The 18,907-nt window shown below is 41.2% G+C and overlaps 1 long non-coding RNA gene across 1 annotated transcript; it reads left to right on the top strand.

The window, feature by feature from the left end:
* Positions 1–10,065: 10,065 nt before the first annotated feature.
* LOC144282670 (uncharacterized) lies at positions 10,066–12,199 on the top strand. The gene is made up of 2 exons (XR_013351177.1): positions 10,066–10,396; positions 11,828–12,199. It is a non-coding gene; the product is annotated as an uncharacterized LOC144282670 (long non-coding RNA).
* The last annotated feature ends 6,708 nt before the right edge of the window (positions 12,200–18,907 follow it).

Below are 18,907 nucleotides of genomic sequence, written 5' to 3'. Positions count from 1 at the left end.
TACACTTCCAAGCAAGTACAATAACAACAACAGTGACAATGAGAAAGAGGACAACAACAAAAAAATCAATCATTCTTTATAATGGAAGAAAAAGAGAAACACAATAATCTGGAGAAATGGAAATCAGAAACAAGCATATAGAAAAAAGTTCAAATGCACTCATGAAGTAAGACAGAATTTTTCAGATTTGATTCTTAAAAGTCCAATTCTATGTTGGATTTCTCATCCATTTCAAGAAGTAAACATTATGTATATGCATAAAAAATTGAAAAAAACAAAACAAAAAAAATATGTATCTGGCAACTACCAGGGGAAAAAAATCAGAGCGTATTTATTTTACTTCTGAGCAAAATTGAACTTAAGTCAAAAAAAAATCCTTCAGAAACTCTTTAAGTATGTTTACTGTATAATGCTAGAAATGCAATTGACTAAGAAAATGCAATTCTAAAGGCTCCTGGGTGGCTCAGGGGTTGAGTGTCTGCCTTTGGTTCAGGGCATGACCCCAGGGTCCCGGGATCGAGTCCCACGTCAGGCTCCCCGCATGGAGCCTGCTTCTCCCTCTGCCTGTGTCTCTGCCTCTCTCTCTCTCTGTGTCTCTCATGAATAAATAAATAACATCTTTAAAATAAACAAATAAATTTGCACCAAAAGAGTGGGGGTGTGGTAAGCTCCCCAGGGGCCTTAGATAAGGGGCGCAGAAACATCAGGTGCTGGGAGGCAGGGGAGACTGTTGACGGATAGCAAGGGCTGTTGAGGAAGTCATATTAGGAATTTACATTTGCTTTGTGGCTCTGTGGCTTCCAGAACCTAGTGGCAATTCAAGGCCCCTGCAAGACACGTAGCTAAACAAAATGGGTGGATGCCCCAGCAATGCCATGGAGTAGCTTAGTTAAACTCTGGACCGAAGATATAAATAAATAAGATTGTGGTTAAAAGAAAAATATGAAGATACAGGAGATTTAAAAGGTAATGTTAAAATATAATCAATGACTTGTTAAATAAATTTGAAAGCTTAGATGAAATAAATTTATAGAAAAATATGACATTAAAATCTGATTGAAAAATAAATAGAAAACTTGCATAGTTATATAATTATTAATAAATTTGAGACACTAATTAAAATCCTTCTATAAAGAAAATGCCAGGATCAAACCATTTCATAGGATACATTTACTACTTTCAAGTAATAGATTATTCTAGTCTTGGGCAAACTCTCTAAAAAACAAACTGGGAATATATCTGCATGTATTCAATGAAGTGAGAACTAAAAAAGAAACCTGAAAGCATATTTTATTCATGACAATTATTGAAGAAAAGCTTAACAAAATAATAGCAATCTGAAACCATCAAGGTGGGTGGACAAAGATAATAAACCAAGACACAGTTAGGTTGTAGCCAGAATGTAAAGTGAGTTTAATTTTTAAAAATCTATGAATGTTTTCAACCCGATTAACAGATTACAGGAGAAAAGTACAGAAAATTATTTTATTAAATGAAGGCAAAAAAATGTTACTATTTACTATCCATTTGTTATATATTTTCATATATCTACAAAGTGTTTAAAAATAATTACATGTAATAATATAGGTCAGCAAGATAGCCAGATATAAAATCGATACACGAAGATCAATTACATTTTTATACAACAGAAAAAAAATACAAAATATAATTTAAAATAGCACCATTTCTGTTGGCAACAAAAAATACAGAGTACCAAAGAACATACCTCACAGAAGAGTTACAGGATCTTGAGGAAGAATAAAAGTTTACTTAAAGAAATTCCAGAACACTCAAAAATATGGAAAGATGGCTCATGTTCATGACTAGAAAAGTGATATATAAAAGGTGTCAATTCTCTCAGTGGGCTCATAGATTTATAGTAACTCCAACCAAAATTTCAATAGTATTTTTCATGGAATTTGCCATGTTTTTTCTAAGGTTTATACAGAGAAGCAAACAGTTAAGCGTTGCCAGAATGTACCTAAAACAGGGGGAGGAAATGAAATAGAGACTTCTTACCCGATAGCAAGTCCCATTATAAACTATAGGAACGAAGTAAGTGTAGAAGAAGCACAGAAACAAATAAACTAACCAGTGGAAGATACGAGAGAGCCCCTTCCAGACCTAAGACTATAAGGAGTGTTAATATTGTCAGAGATGCCACTGCGAAGATCGGGGAAGAAAGGAGAGACTATTGAAAAAAAACTGAGCTGAGGGAAAATAGTTAAAGTGAGGGGAAAAGTAAAACTGTGCCATTGGATCTTACACAGATGTTAACTCTAACTAGATTTTGACTTAACTATCAAAAGCAAAACTTTTTTAAAAAAAACTAGAGAATAGCTATCCAATCTTACATAAGCTCTAAAATTGCTAAACATAAAATAATGGCAGATTAGACTGCATGAAAACTAACAACCATTCTTAGGAAAAGATGTTTAAAGGGGCAAAACAACAACCGGGAAGACTTTGAGACACCAATAACCAATGTAAAATAACTGCCATAGACTGCATGCTGGATTCCTACGAATGAATCAGAAAAAAGGCAAGCAACCTAGTGGGAGAATGGGGAGAGGTAGGAGCATTTGCCTTCAAAGCAAACACATAGAGCCAGTTAAAATACTTAGTTTACAAAAAAAAAAAAAATTTAGTTTTCAGCTTCTTAGTAATTAACAAAACTCAAATCGAGACCATAGTGAGCTACCACGTGACTACCATAAGAAGTTTAACAACAAAAAATGCTCAAGAAAAAAATAGTAATTCAATGGTATTGCTTGTAAATTACAAGTGGGAGTATAAATGGGTACAAGTCCTTTAAAAAACAATTTGGCATTTTCTTGTAAAGTTTAATATTTACATATCCTATAACCCAGCATTCCCCCTCCTAGATTTATAACTTAGAAGACATATGTACACCAGGAGACATGGAAGAATATCTATACACCATGGCATTAAAAAACAAAACCTGGAAACCTTTCCAATATCTACCAGGGAGAAGAATGGATAAATAAATTTAAGTAAATTTAGAATTAAAAAAGAGAAAAATCCTAGTTCTTGAGTAGTGGGTCCCCAGATAATCATAAAACTTTAATTAAACAGGAATAGAGCCTTAGATGGACAAGTTATTATAATGCATTATAAATGAAGGATCACAATTAATTTATTTGCCTAAATTCCATTGAATCACAAAGTGGTGCTTTACTTAGTTAGAAATATAAAGGCAACATCAAGGAAAACTGCTTTCCATATTATGAGAGATGTTAAAACCTAAAAGCTACTAATCAGCATCACTTAGAACAGGGCTGGCCTTTGATGCCCCCAAATTCTGGAGAGAAGAGACAAGGGGCAGAGAAATAGTTGAAAAGCTTAGACCCAGCAGCTGAGTTTCCTGGGTCAACGTCGGACTCCCATGTCTGTTTGCTGTATGATGTTGGACAATTTACTCAGTTTTCCTGTGAAAAAGGATGGTAAGAGTCATGGGTTATTGTATGGCTTAAAATGTGCAAAATACCCAACACGTTTCATTGTCAAATTAGTGAAAAGTGATTTGGAAACCCGTGTGTGCCCCGCCGACAGCGCTCCTCCTCCTCCTTCCACACTTGGACTGGGAGGGAGGGTGCTCAGCAGGCCCTCCTGGTTTCCAAAATGAGGATGGGAAGGGGAGCCCTGACAGCACTGCCGGGGGCCTTCCTGAGGGGGGGTCTGAGACTCTTTCTGGGTCTTCAGAGGAACAAAATAGTCTCCCCTTAGAAACTAACCCCTGCTCAAAAGCTGCAGTCTCTGGATGTGCGGGAGGCACCAGGGCCCTCCTCAATTTTTTCAATTATCAGTCTCAAAACACAAGGCGAGGTAGACACAAACCAATGCAAATATCCACAAATTATCATGACTCTTTGTCCACGTGGAAGTTAAATAACCTGCTTAGGGGGCAGGAAGCCGAGGGGTGCAATGGCAAGGACCCTAGATCAGACCACCAGGGTCTGACTCAACTTCACTCAGAATCTGTGTCTTTTCCTGCAAGTCTGCTCAGCATTGTTCTCCCAGCATATTTCTGAGCTCCAAAATGCTGAGTCTTTCGGAAAAACAGAATGTCATTCCTCAGTGGATTGTCTTCTCACCAGAGACCTAGTCATGCATTCACTTACCCTTGCACATTTGCCCTTGTCTTCACCACCGGACTCCGGAGGAGCAATAGCTGGTGGCACAAGAAAGAGAGTGGAGTGAGTTTTTAAGGATAGCCGGTTGGAAAAAAAAAAAAAAAAAAAATCTTCGTTTCACCAGCCTGCAGCTGGTTTAACCCACAGGATTTGCTGTCCAGGAGTACGGATGAAATTATTTATTTTTGCATTAGCTGTCTGAACAGAGCTAAAGTTCACATGGTGGATAAAACCCCACGGTGTTAGCAAAGATATGACATTTTAAAAGAAACCTAGGTGCTTCCTTAATGAACACCATGAAAATAAATAGAACAGACTGGAGGAACTCTCCCTAATACATTTTTAAATGTGTGGTATCTCTCGTTGTTAGGGCGAAGAATAAATTCTGTATCTGCTTCGCACAGAGCCAAATGTGCTATGAAATATTATTTATGTACTTGACAAATTCCCAAGTATAGCATCAGCCTTGCTAAAATACCCGCTGGCACGACATCGCACTTCCAAATTTAGCATTATGGTTGACAGCGTTCTTCTTGGTCTCTCAAAAAATGACCAGCCAAAATTTCACTGCCTTCATTTCCAAAGGATCAGATATTATTTTCCTCTTTATTATTATTATTATTATTTTCCTCTTTTCAGAAAGTAAATTCCCTGAGTGTGAAACCAATAAACTCAGATACAACTTTTAACCTTATCAGGTTTGAGCAGAAGAAAAAAAATCCGTTTTTGGAAAAGGGAAAAACAACGGGAATATCATTGGGTTATGGGTTAAATAATGATGTCACTGAAAGGCTTTAGAGGGAGATGAAGTTTAGCTTCAGAAACATCAAATAGAGCTATTTCGGCTGCAACAGCAACTTAGAAAGTAAAATATCTTCATTAGGGTTATGTAATAAGAGCCACCACACCCTTACGGAGCACAGGGTTTTACAGTGTCTCTTGCTCTTCAGTTTTTTATGGGGAGGGAGGTTGACTGGAGAGAAGTTATTTGAATAGCATGATTTTTAAGGATATGTTAAAAAAATAAAGTCGCTGGGACGCCTGGGTGGCTCAGCAGTTTAGCGCCTGCCTTCAGTCCAGGGCATGACCCCGGGTCTGGGGATCGAGTCCCGCATCGGGCTCCCTGCATGGAGCCTGCTCCTCCCTCTGCCTGTGTCTCTGCCTCTCTCTCTGCGTCTCTCATAAATAAATAAACACAATGTCAAAAAAATAAATAAAGTCATTAAGAGACAACTGAAAGTAAAATCAAATGCACTTAGGAATTTTCACTGTGATGGAAATCAAGCTGACATTGTTTAATGTGATAGCAAATCCAGACTTTCCAAGTAAATCTTACCATGTTAAAAAAAAAAAAAGTGAGTAGGGGAATCCATTGACATTTGAATGTCAGCCCCTTGGTTCTTCCAATTGAATGCGAACTTTGTTTTGGCTCAAAGTTTCCATTTCGGTATCTACACCGTCATGCTCATTTTTAAAAATAGTGACATAAAGCTGTGCCAAGAAGCAAGGGCAGTGCCAAACCTAGAAAAATCTATAAAACTGTGTTTAGGAAAGAACCGGATTGCTTATAAATGTCACAAGCTGCGTGAAAAGTAGTAATTAAAAATATAATCACGTCAAGTCTTCCATTGCTTTGCTCATAAGATCTAGAATACACTGGAGCAAGGTGGCCAGAAATAGAAGGTTTATAGCCGAAAATCCAAACATCCATCTTCACTTACATTTATTATTATTATTATTATTATTATTATTATTATTATTATTTAAAGATCGTATTTACTTAACTCCTGAGAGACCCAGAGAGAGGCAGAGACTCGGGGGGTGGGGGGGAGAAGCAGGCGGGGAGGCTGCGGCCTGGATCCCCTGACCCAGGGTCACGGCCTGGGCCCGAGGCGGCCGCCCCTCTGCTGCCCCCCTTAACCCCCCTTCCTCTTGGGCCCCCAGCCCCAGGGCAGCAGGTGGCGGCTGCAGCCTGGACCCCCTGACCCGGGGTCACCTCCTGGGCCCGAGGCTGCCCCCCTTCGCCCCTCCTCGTGGACCCCCAGGCCCTGGGGCAGCAGGTGGCGGCTCCCGGCGCCTCCCGACTGTGGTCCCCACGCCGACGGGTCGGGCTCGCAGCGCAGGCCCAAGGAGGTCCGGGCGCCCGGGGAGTCCAGCCCTGGGCCTTGACGCACCTGCTGACGTACCTGCTGACGCAACTGTGGATGCACCTGCGGATGCACCTGCCGACGCACCTGTGGATGCACCTGCGGATGCACCTGCCGACGTACCTGCGGACGCACCTGTGGATGCACCTGCGGATGCACCTGCCGACGCACCTGCGGATGCACCTGCGGATGCACCTGCCGAGCGCCGGGGCCCTGCAGTGGGCCTGAGGTGCCACTGCACCCTCCTGGCAGCTCCGATGGGCGCGTCCCGGGGGCCAGTCCACACCGACGCCCCGACCCGCTCGGCCTCAGGGCCCCCCAGGAGGTCCCTCCTGCTCCCCCGGAGCGGAGCCCTTCGCACCAAGGGCCTGGGCCCGGCCTCTGAGGCAGAGGAATAGGGGGAACTGGGGTCCTGGCCAGCGGGTGCAGGGACCCCCCAAGCCGTCCTGCTGGGCTGCGGCGCGGGGACATCTCATGGCAGGTGCTTCCCGCCCCGCCCTGAGATACAGTGGACGTGCGACGTGACAGTAAGCTGAACAACGTGGTCTGACATTTGAGAAGTCGCAAAATGACCACACGGTGAATTCAGTTGCGATCCATCAGCCCCCGTAGCCCCCGTAATTACACACCTCTTTTCTTCTGATAAGAACTTTTAAGGCCTACACTCTTGGGGCGCTCGGGGGGCTCAGGGGTCCAGCACCTGCCTCCGGCCCAGGGCCTGACCCCAGGGTCCCGGGATCGAGTCCCCCGTCGGGCTCCCTGCACGGAGCCTGCTTCTCCCTCGGCCTGGGTCTCTGCCTCTCTCTCTCTCTCTCTCTCTCTCTCTCTCTCTCTGTGTGTGTCTCATGAATAAATGAATAACTTCTTTAAAAAAAAAAAAAAAGAAAAAAGATCTATGCTCTTAGCAACTTTCCAACATGCAACAGGTCTTATTGGCCGTAGCCACCGTGCTGCACCTCCCAGCCCCAGAACTTGTCTTCCAACTGGGGTTTTGTCCCCATTGACCACTTTCACCCATTGTCCCGATCCCAGCCCCTGCCTCGGGCCGTCACCAATCTGCTCTCTTTTTTGCTTTTTTTAAAATCCCTCACATAAGCGGGGTCACACAGCGTTCGTCTTTCTCCATCCGGCTTATTTTACTTAGCACGAGGCTTTCAACTGGCTTTGAGTCTAAGCTACACAACCATTACCCGGTAGTGACGACTTAGGTGGACAGTGCCCGTGCCCTGTGACTGCATTGTGTCTCCCCCAAATCCATATGTTGAAACTCAAACCCCAGGGTGACTGCAGGTGGAGATGGGACCCACAAGGGGACAATCGAGGGTAAATAAGACGGTATGACTGGGCCCTGGTCCCAAAGGACTGGTATCCTCAGCTGAAGAGGACAAGTCACCAAAGACCTCCTGCCCTCGGGTCTGTCCTCCAGAGGGGGCGTGAAGGCAGGTCGGGGGGCGCACCCGGAGAAGGAAGCCTTCCCCACGCCTCGGGAAGCTTCGCCAGCCACCAGGCCTGCGCGCACCTGAGTTTGACCTGCACAGTGGGAGGACGCGTGTGCGCTGTTCGAGCCACGCACTCCGTGGCACTCTGCTGTGACAGCGCAGGCTGAGGCGCCTGGCCTCGTCCCTGCTGGGCGCTGGACGACGTCGGAGGACAGTGATGCCGCACACGCCAGATCATGGAAGGGAGGGTGTGCGTCCAGAGTGCGGACCTAGAGCCTCGGGTTACTGACCCTGCGTGCACCCCCGAGAACTGGCCGAGAAGACTGGCCTGCCTTTGGGGTCAATTCAGATCTACTGCTTCATAATTCGTCCCTCGCCTGCTTGGTCCCGAGGCTGTCGTGGCGAGCTGGCTGCGATAAATGTGTATATTTGGGTGGTCTCATGCTTAAAATGGGGAACTGAGTCATTAAATGAACCTGGCTGCGGGGCAGCGGAGACCCTCACAGCAAGTACCCGCTTCCCCTCTGTGCTCCTACCTCTACGCTCTCTTCCGTCCTCAACTCCAACTAAGGGGTCATTTCATGAAGCACTTGCAAGACCCAGGGACTCGGCAGCGGCAGGCGGGCCTGGGGGTCGGGGTGGCGGGCGCCGTGGCTCAGCTTCGTGGGCCAACAGCTGTAACGAGTGGAGCTTTTATGAGCTTCCCTTCGAGTTTCACTACTAGCATTTGTCTTCCTTGTATCGTTCGGTGACACTAAGATTTTTAAAAAGAGTCTAAGCTGGGGAGGCCTGAGGAGGCTCAGCTGTGACCCCAGGCCCGGGAGCCGAGCCCCACTTCGGGCTCCCTGCTCAGTGCGGAGTCTGCTTCTCCACTGCCCCGCTGTCCCCTGCCCCACGTGTGCCCTCTCCCTCTCCCTCTCCCCCCCCCAATTAAATAAATACAATTTAAAAAAAAAAAAGTCTCAGCTGGGTGATTTTGGTTTGAAAATACTGAGATATTTTGTAGCTTTGGGATCTCTGGAGTGACCACTCATTGTTTCCAAAGCTTGCCAAGGTGTGCAGGAGCCTCTCTCTTGCCACACGTACCATTCCCAGACATCTGTACTTTCAACGACTTTAACTTCTGGAACGTCACTTTCTCTCCCTCTGCCGACTGTAGAAGCCAAGGGTGCTACACTCAGCCGTGGCTGCCAGGGGTTTCTCCCGTTGAGGTGTTTTGCCACCTGGACCACTCGCAGACGACCACGGTGCCCAGGAGCTGTCACCCACTCTAGAGGGCACTGCTCATCACACACCGCCACAATTCCGACTGTGCAAATATATGGTCCGAAGGACAGCAACCTTTTTCTGGCTCTGTTCTTCTAACAACACTAAAAAAATAATAATTATTATTATTTTTGCATGGTACCGTTATGATTCTTTGTGAGGGGAACTTTTGGGCTTTTTTGGGTCACTGATGGTCATCTTTTTAAAATTAATTTTGGGGATCCCTAGGTGGCGCAGCGGTTTGGCGCCTGCCTTTGGCCCAGGGCGCGATCTTGGAGACCCGGGATCGAATCCCACGTCAGGCTCTCAGTGCATGGAGCCTGCTTCTCCCTCTGCCTATGTCTCTGCCTCTCTCTCTCTCTCTCTCTCTCTGTGACTATCATAAATAAATAAAAAAAAAATTAAAATTAATTTTGTGTAGCATAGACCACACCTAACGGCTACAACAGGACTAATTTAATTTTTGGAAACCTTAGATTTACATAAATGTACATTCTGGATTTTTTTTAAGCTTTTTATTTATTTATTCATTAGAGACACAGAGAGAGAGAGAAAGAGAGGCAGAGACACAGGCAGAGGGAGAAGCAGGCTCCGTGCATGGAGCCTGATGTGGAACTCGATTCCGGGGCTCCAGGATCACGCCCTGGGCGGAAGGGAGGTGCTAAACTGCTGAGCCACCCTGGATTCCCCTACATTCTGTATTTTTACATCAATTTACATAAATCCTTTTAACAACAAAACGAGCTTTACAAAACAACGTACAAAATAATCCTTTTATAATGACAAACCTGGTTTTGAGCAGCGTATTATTGTAAACCCACGCATGCTACTTGCCTTTCAACCCATTTATGACACATTAGTAGAAGACACCCAATGGGTATCTGTCGGTGACAGGATAGTGCTGTACGCGCGGCGTGCCCCCCAAATAACAGTAAGTGTGGCTATTTCCCAAGGCACCGCATATGCGGCTCCAGTTTTAAACGAGCAGTGGTTGGCTTTATTGAGGGGTCACGGGAGAAGTCAGCCGGAATTTGGAAGTGGAACACTGCTGGCCTTCAGCCTTGTTTCTAGGAACTACCCCACCCTGTTGTTCCCAAGAGAACAAATGTACACTTGATAGCCAAGCAGGTGGCATGGGTTGTGGCAATAAACATGTCCTTTCCTGTAAGGGAGCAGTGGACGAGGTTTATGGATCCATGAGCTTTCCTGTGGGCAAGCCATTGTGTCCAGTTAAAATTGTAACTGAAAACATGCGTCTCTCCCAAGTTCTCGATGATTCCACCCATGCATAGCCCAAAGTCCCTGAGCACTGCTCCCACCGTCGATTCGTCTGACCACGAGCACGACCAGCTTCTAGGATGAAAAATAGCATAGGGACCACTAAAAGTCGGTCAGTCTGTCTGTATGGGATGAGACGCGGCTCCAGAGTTAGTCCACCTGCCAATGAAAGTTAGGGAAAGGAAGCCAGTTGGGAGGCACTGGGTCCCTCCTTGTTTTCCATGTGTTTACTTCCTCTGTTTCCCTAATGAACTCCATCGCTTTGGAATTCTAAACCTTTAAAGGGAATTAAGAAACAGACTCATTATTTAGAGTCAAAGGTTATAATCAACTCCTCTTCAACAATCAACCGATATCCCTTTGTTTACTTGAAATATAACAGGAAAACACTACCTCGTGCCTAAACGACTTGGAGCATTATTTTCATAATTGCTTGTTGAATTTTCCTAATTAATCAGAAAGGCTTTGGCACAAAGAGTCCAACTACTGAGACCTGAGATACACGGCTGGCAGCAAATTTGTCAGCAGAAATGGTCTTTGGTGCAATCTATGTGCTACCTGGCACAGAAAGTGCTCTGTAAATCTTGATTATGATTAGAACACAATGGTTAATTAGCAAGGCTTTTCTTTGTCCTTACAAACTTCTGTAGACTCTTTGACATTCACAAATTGAGGAGTAAGAGTTTCCCTACAGTTGTATGCAACAAAAAAAAAAAAAAAAGGAGAGAGAGAGCGAGAGAGCAAGTTTGCGTTGTTTTCCAAAGGATATCCCTTGTGCTGACAGTATTCCATGGCGTGAGCCCCACGGTCCCACAGCCAAAGATTCAAGCTGGCCAAAGAAAACGCTGACCCCACTGGACTTGAGTAGGTCAAGGAGTTTTATGGTGAATGGAGAGTGACTGTAAAGTTAATCTCCTATTTATGTTACACTGTGATAATCCTGCCGAGGAGTTACAGCAGCCACAAAAGTCAGGAAGTTAAAAAAAAATAATGAACAGAAAAAAATTTTTTTTTTCTTAGACCATCTTTTTGTTTTTGACAATTTTTGGTGTGAACTTGATGGAGGGTTTGTTTGTTCAAAAAGCATGTTTTTGGTAAGCCTAACTAAAAGCACTCATTTTATAGTAATGTGTATTTAAATGGACGTAACATAAAAAAGAATACATGGACATAATATAGGATGATCTGAATTAGAGATAGAACCATAAATTAAGAAAACAAACGTATATAGTACATAACTTAGAAATTGGAGATTCAATGAGAACCTTAATAGGAAAGCATGCAGAGTATCTCAGAAATGACTTAGGATTTATTGTTTTTAAAAATGACTTGAGTTAGGTTTTAAAAGTTGGCAAGGAGTAATTTAAACACTGGTTTTTCAGTTCGGAGAGGTTCCTTTACAGGCATTTTCAGTGACGACATAGCAAAGGAAAACATTTAAGCATATTGTGAAATACTCAGGTTAGATGAGAAATAATTTCCTGAGGGGATTTAGTCATTGGAATAAGTCACCAAAAGTAAGTTCTAAAATCTTTTTCTCTAGGGGTCCTTAAAACATGATACATTTCATATCTTCAGGACAGCTTTGTGTGTGAAGATGGATGATCACGATACATGATTCAAGGCAAATATGAATTTTTCTGACTACAAGAAAGATTTTTATTTCTTCAAAAATACTTACGATGGGAAAATCCATTAATTAGATTCCAATAGAGCAACTGGGAAAACAAGCAAAGTTTTACAGAAGCTTTCATTGCTTCACAGAAAATAAACATCTCTTAGCATACTGCAGGCTCCATAAAATTGTTAGCTTAGATTTTGGCTCTTTTTCTACATGAACGTAACGGTCCATGAACTCATATTTGGAATCCCGAACAATTACATAACTTATTAAATCTTGCCAAGATCAGTACTATTTCTTGTTGTTGAGTGTGGTTTATGAAAAATAGAGATCATATATCATACCAGGAAAGGCCCCAGAAAGTGAGGTTAGATATCCAAATTGCCATGGGAGAGTTTTTAGAATAATTTCAACAATGAGCAGATTTTTTTTTACTAATGAATGAAGACAGGCTCAACTCCTGTAGTGTAATTTTATACTCATCTCAGAGATGTAATACAATCTTCCAAAGGATTTCTGCACCCATAGCCATGCCACTGTTTCCTGATGAAATAGATCAAAGCAAGTCACAGATATATTGCCCCTTCCTGTGTGCATCTCCGAGGCCAAAGGATCCGTGCGACAAAGGAGACACTGTCGGATAAAGAGAAAAGGAGCATAAAGACAGAGCTTAAGGTGCACATTCATACTAGAGAAGGCAAAATAAAGAAAAGCCAACTGGATAAACAGGCGTGATCCCAGTAGGGCGAGGAGTGACGGGACATCACGGTATCTCGTGAACCAAGTGAGGAAAAGTTTCAGGGACAGGGACCTGAGTCAAAGGCCAGGGCGACAAAAAACAACATGAGCACTGCATAGACCATTAGCTTCCTGGTCAGAGACTGACATGGGTAGGAGAGGATGGGCGATGGCAAATGAAGAAAAAGCGGCAATCTAGATATTTTGCTGGATTATTTATACTTGGGGACAGTGGAAGCATTCATAAGGAAGCATAGAACCAAAAAATTAAGAAGGCTCGTATCAAACAGGAAGGAAAACTTCAACGTCGCACAGTGGAAGTGTGCAAAAGGACTTCGAACAAGCCCTCTTTGTCTTCTCCTCCCGGAGGGCCGCAATGCCATAGCATACTCATGTTCTTCTTCCTGAAAGTGTTTCTCATGTAATTTTAAATAACATACATATTTTATAGCGTGACTTTATTTATATTTATTATTTTTCTGAGTTGAAACACGAAGCCCATGACCTTTATATTAGGTAGCATTTGCTAGGGTATTCTAACGTATAAGATAGCCCCAAAATGTCAATGGCTTCTAGTGACAGAGGTTTTTGTCTTTTCTACATTACATGCAAGCTCCATGTGTGTTCTTAATTCACGGATGCAGAATGGCAAACGGCCCCTCTCTGGTCATATTGTGCTCAAGCAGGAAGATGAGAGCAGTAACAGGCTCACGGTAGCCCCGAAGCCTCCGCTCTACACACACATTTAATGGATCAAAGCAAGTCATCCAAGAGCTGGGTGCAAAAGTACAATTCTTTGATGAGGAGGGCAGAGAATACTCAGTACCAGTATACAGTCTATCACAATCTCAAAATTTTCAAAGGCATAAAATACATAGAGAAAACCAGAAAAAACGTCTACATCTTTCCAATTATTTTATTAATGGGGTCGTGACATGAATAGTTTGTAGCCTGATTTTTAATTAATATTGCATTATATCTTTTCCTCCATGTCACTTAGTATTCTTTAAAATGTGATTTTAGAGGCTGCACATTAATTATTCCATTGCCCGGACATGTTTTTCTCAGCCATCCCCTTGACTTTTGTGCTTTTCTTTGTTTATATGCTGTCATTCCGTAGTTTAAGACACATTTTCTAAGTGACTTTCTAGTGCACACTGTGAGGGATGTTAATGACCTGAAACAAACACCACCATCCCTTTGAAAGGCTGCCTTGTTCTCTCCTCCCAAAGAATTAACACTGTGTTTTGAAAATAAGGTTGTTTTTACTTCCACTTGCATCTGAACATTTGCCTGGATAATGACAGCAATGCTCAGGAGTGCTGACATACTTTGGGTGTTTTGTTCCCATGATTTCATTCACTGTGAAATTGTTTGGTTGACCAATTAATCCTCTTTTTCAGCCATAAGAATTTATTTCAGTCATAGAGCAAAAGAGTTAGCAGTTCATGTACTGGCCATTTAAAAATCTGTATCAAGAATATAAATAGGAGGTTTTAATTTAACAATTAAGTGACTTTCTCATAACAATCCGAAATCCAAAGACATAAATCAAATATTTTGGTGATGTCGTTGACACCTGTTCACCTACTCATTAATGTTCTCTCCCTTTTTCTTTCCTAATTGAACCTTCCCAGTCGTGCAAGTGCTTCAGTGGAAACTGACCCCACCCTCTGATTTCAGAGTGAGCCCGATTGTTCCAGGGTTAACACTAAACTCCTTGCCAATGACCAGTTCAGGAATGAGCAGTTTGCTTCATCTTGCCAATCAGACATGAAGGATGTCTGCCTTCTAAGAATGCACCCCCCTGCCCCCATTGCAGAAGAAAAATCACAGGAAAACTCGTTCCTCTTCTTCCTCCTGAAGTTTTCATATTAAAAGGGATATCTGGAATAGCTGTAGGCAGTTTCCCAGCACTTTAGGAGGAAGCTTAAAAGTAAGGGTGTCAGACACAAGGGGTGAAAGAACCTCAGTCTTTAATGACCTTGGTGAGCACTGAGTCAGCCATCCTGGAAGTTTGCCTGACCTTTTGAAGTCCTGTTAGAAAAAGTTAGTAAGTTTTTTTATTGTTCAGTCAGACTAGGTGAGACTTCAGGATATTTGTAGGAGAAGGCATTCTAAGTCATGCAAGACAGGCAGAGATACAAGACTATGTTTCAAAATGTCAACTAAAGAGGCCAAAATCATCATTGCATTTCTAAAGATAATTCTGTATGATATTTAGACATGCACATAACATACATCTATATATACTTTCTGCCTCGGACTTTGACCCAGTTGCTGGAAGGTTTATATGCCATGCTCACGTGTGCTATGACTAATAAAAGGGAGGGCAAGTTAAATATCATACTTAAATCTTGAAATGAAGAGGAATAAACAGGGTGATTTCATTCTTTTTTTTTTTTTAAGATTTTTATTTGTTTATTCATGAGAGACACAGAGAGAGGCAGAGACACAGGCAGAGGGAGAAGCAGGCTCCCTGCAGGGACCCCTATATGAGACTCAATCTCAGGATCCTGGGATCATGCCCTGAGCCGTAGGCAGACGCTCAACCACTGAGCCACCCAGGTGTCCCGGATGATTTCATTCTTAAAGTGAATTTATATACTTTAAAATAAATGAAATAAACTCTAGCTCTTACACTTATAAATTATTTCCCACAGATGCCCATATTTGCATTTGGGATAGATCATAGTGTAAGTAAAAAGAGATGGTGCTGAGAATTTTAATGTGTTTCCCATAGGACAACTAAATAGAGCTAGAGAATTACACTTAAGAATTAGTCATGCAATCATTTGATATGAAATATAAGTAATCCTACCTTATTTGTGAAGAAAAGATACGTGAAGAGCTTGAGTTGATAAAAGTCGTCATCAATAGCAAATAATAATAAGTAAAAGTAATAAGTAAAAGTAATAAAATCTAATTTCCATCATTGGCTTTAAATACCTTCCTTCCAGGTTTTTCATCCAAGTTGGTGATGGCAAAATTCATTGATTCATATCGCCTTTCATGTTTTTGCTTTCCATTATCTAAATCTCATGAAGGTATAATTGAAAACAACTAGCTAAAATTGAACATAGGTATCTATAATTTAGATAACCAAGTCCTGTAGGATTAAGTCCTAACTAAAAAAGATTCATAAGCAAACACAAGATCTCTCAGTAATTATGCACATGGTCAACATTTTCTGATTTTCTAACTCATTCAGGCCTTCCCTTTGGCATATGTAAACATGTTATATGCAAAGTTCACAATCCATAATCCTGTTTGTATGAACATCTCAACTGAAGAGAAAAAAAACACTTTTTTTTGTTTGTTTGTTTTTACCTCTGACCATTACAGTGTGAAAACTGGAACAAGGAGTTAAGGAATTTTTTTTCAAATGATATATATGAATATTATTTTTCCCTTAAATTTTTAAGAAGTAATATGATAGCTGTATCTTCATACAAAAATAATTCCAGAGAATTAAATTAATTTCCAGATTTTTATTACCCCTAAACCCCTGGTAGAAGCAAAGGAAAACATACACAATGAGACCTGCAGGATCTTTCTACAAATTAAGATCAAGAAAATACAAGTTAAAAATAAAAGGATCACCAAGAATAAAAAGGAATAAATCAGTGTGCCTGGGGGGCTCATTGGTTAAGTGCATGACTTTTTCTTAAGATTTTATTTATTTATTCATGAGAGATGCAGAGAGAGAGGCAGAGACACAGTCAGAGGGAGAAGCAGGCTCCATGCAGGGAGCCCGATGTGGGACTCGATTCCAGGACCTCAGGGCCATGACCTGAGCCAGAGGCAGATGCTCAACCACTGAGTCATGCGGGCATCCCTAAATGTCTGACTCTTGATTTGGGCACAGGTTATGATCTCACAGTTGTGGGATCAAGCTCCTAGATCAGCATGGAGCGTGCTTGAGATTCCCTCTTTCCCTCTCCTTCTGCTCTTCCGCTTGCTCCCTCTCTCTCTCTCAAAATAAATAGATAAAATTTTAAAAAGAAGAAGAACTAAACCACAAAAGTAATGGATGACCAGCAGAGGTGGGAAACAATTGTCTTCAAATCTTAAGGACTTCAGATATTGAAGTAGTTAGATACAGAACATATAATAGCATAAGTTTTCTACTGCTGTTGTAACAAGTTATGACTAACTTAGTAGTCTGAAAGAACACAAATTTATATTATAGTTTTGGGGGTCAGTTGTCTTAGAATTGGTGGGTGGTGGGACTGTATTGCTTTTTCAAATTTCTAGCAATAAATCTGTTTCCTTGCTTTTTCAGCTTATTGAGACCACTTATAATCCTTGGATCATAACCCTCTTTGTTTATCCTGAAAGCCAACCATGTTGTATTTCTCCGACATTTCTGGTTCTGTTGCTGTATCTCATCCTTTGCATCCAATTCTTCTGCATCCTTTACCCACTTTTAGTGATCCCTAAAATCATGTTGGGCTCACATAGATAATCCATGATAATCTCCCTATCTGCTGATTGATGATCTTAATTCCATCTCCAACTTTAATTCCCCTTTGTCATGTATCCTAACATATTCATACATTCTAGTGATTAAAATATGGGGGCTTTTGTGAGCATTATTCACCCTACTACAAGCTGTATCATAAATGCTTAAGAAAATAAAATATGGAACCATGAGGAGTATGAGTAAGCAATACACAATCATCAGTAATGGTTAGAAGACTTGACAAAACAAAATGGAATTTTTTTTAAATGAACAATACAATTTTTGAAATAAAAGAAAAAATCTCCATAAACTAAGCAAACAGCTTTTTAGATAAAGCTAAAGAAATAATTAGTGAACTGGATGTATACCTGATGAAATTACCCAGAATGTATGGCAGAGGGGGGAAAAATAGAAAATATAAAAAAAGAAACTAAGATATATAGAAAAGATAAAAGCTGAGAAGCTCCAAGATATGTGTAGTTAGAAGCCAGAAAAGGAGAGAATATAGTTATTGGGAGGAAGGAAATATGTAAGTAGGGAGTAGGTAATGGCTGCAAAGTTGCAAAATAAATGAAAAACTGGAATTTGTAGATATAGGAAGCATAATGAATTGCTAGTGGTATAAATAAAATGAAATCTACACTTAGACGTTTCTTAGTAAAACCGCAGAGCACCCCAAAGAGAAGCTCTTAAAGCCTAAAGAGAATAGGACCAACTCAGTGGCTCAGTCGGTTAAGCATCTGCCTCTTGATTTTGGCTCAGGTCATAATCTCAGGGTCATGAGATGGAGCTTCACATCCAGCTCTAGGCTGGGCACGGAGCCTGCTTAAGATTCTCTCTCTCCCTCTCCCTCTGACCCCCACTGCACTTGTAAGCATGCTCTCTCTCCTCGCTCTCTCTCTCTCTCTCTCTCTGTCTAAAAAAATAAAAGGCATTAAGAGAATAAGAACCTATCACCTAATAAAGACTGAAAATAACAGTCTTTAAAAAATTAAATAGCTAAAGAAATAATTAGTGAACTGGATGTATACCTGATGAGAATTCTCAACAGTAGGTGCTAAACTAATCAAATATTTTCTACCCTGAAAAATAATTTTTACAATTATTTTAGATAAAGATAGATAAAGATTTAGATAATTAAATTTTTACAATATATTTTGCAAAAATAAATTGTATTGTTCATTTAAAAAAAATTCCATTTTGTTTTGTCAAGTCTTCTAACCATTACTGATGATTGTGTATTACTTACTCATACTCCTCATGGTTCCATATTTTATTTTCTTAAGCATTTATGATACAGCTTGTAGTAGGGTGAATAATGCTCACAAAAGCCCCCATATTTTAATCACTAGAATGTATGAATAAATAAAAGGCATTAAGAGAATAAGAACCTATCACCTAATAAAGACTGAAAATAACAGTCTTTAAAAAATTAACTAGCTAAAGAAATAATTAGTGAACTGGATGTATACCTGTTGAGAATTCTCAACAGTAGGTGCTAAACTAATCAAATATTTTCTACCCTGAAAAATATTTTTTTAAAACTAAGAGTGAAATAAAATAAAGTCTTTGTCAGATAAACAAAAACAGACTATTTACCACTAACATTTTTTTTATTGAAGAAGCTTCTAAAAGATGTAGTTCAGCAAAAGAGAGAATTATTACAGAAGGACAACCTGAGATGCAAGAAAAACATCAAGTAAAACATACCGATAAGATGGCAGACATGTATCTTAACCTAAACAATAGAATAAAGTAATAAAAATAGTGTCCAATTATTTGTAGTTTTATTTAAAAGG

The sequence above is a fragment of the Canis aureus genome, chromosome 13 (genome assembly GCF_053574225.1).
Source record: "Canis aureus isolate CA01 chromosome 13, VMU_Caureus_v.1.0, whole genome shotgun sequence".
Taxonomy (NCBI): Eukaryota; Metazoa; Chordata; class Mammalia; order Carnivora; family Canidae; genus Canis; species Canis aureus.
Note: the sequence above shows the minus strand (reverse complement) of the source record. Positions and strands in the feature narration are given on the sequence as shown.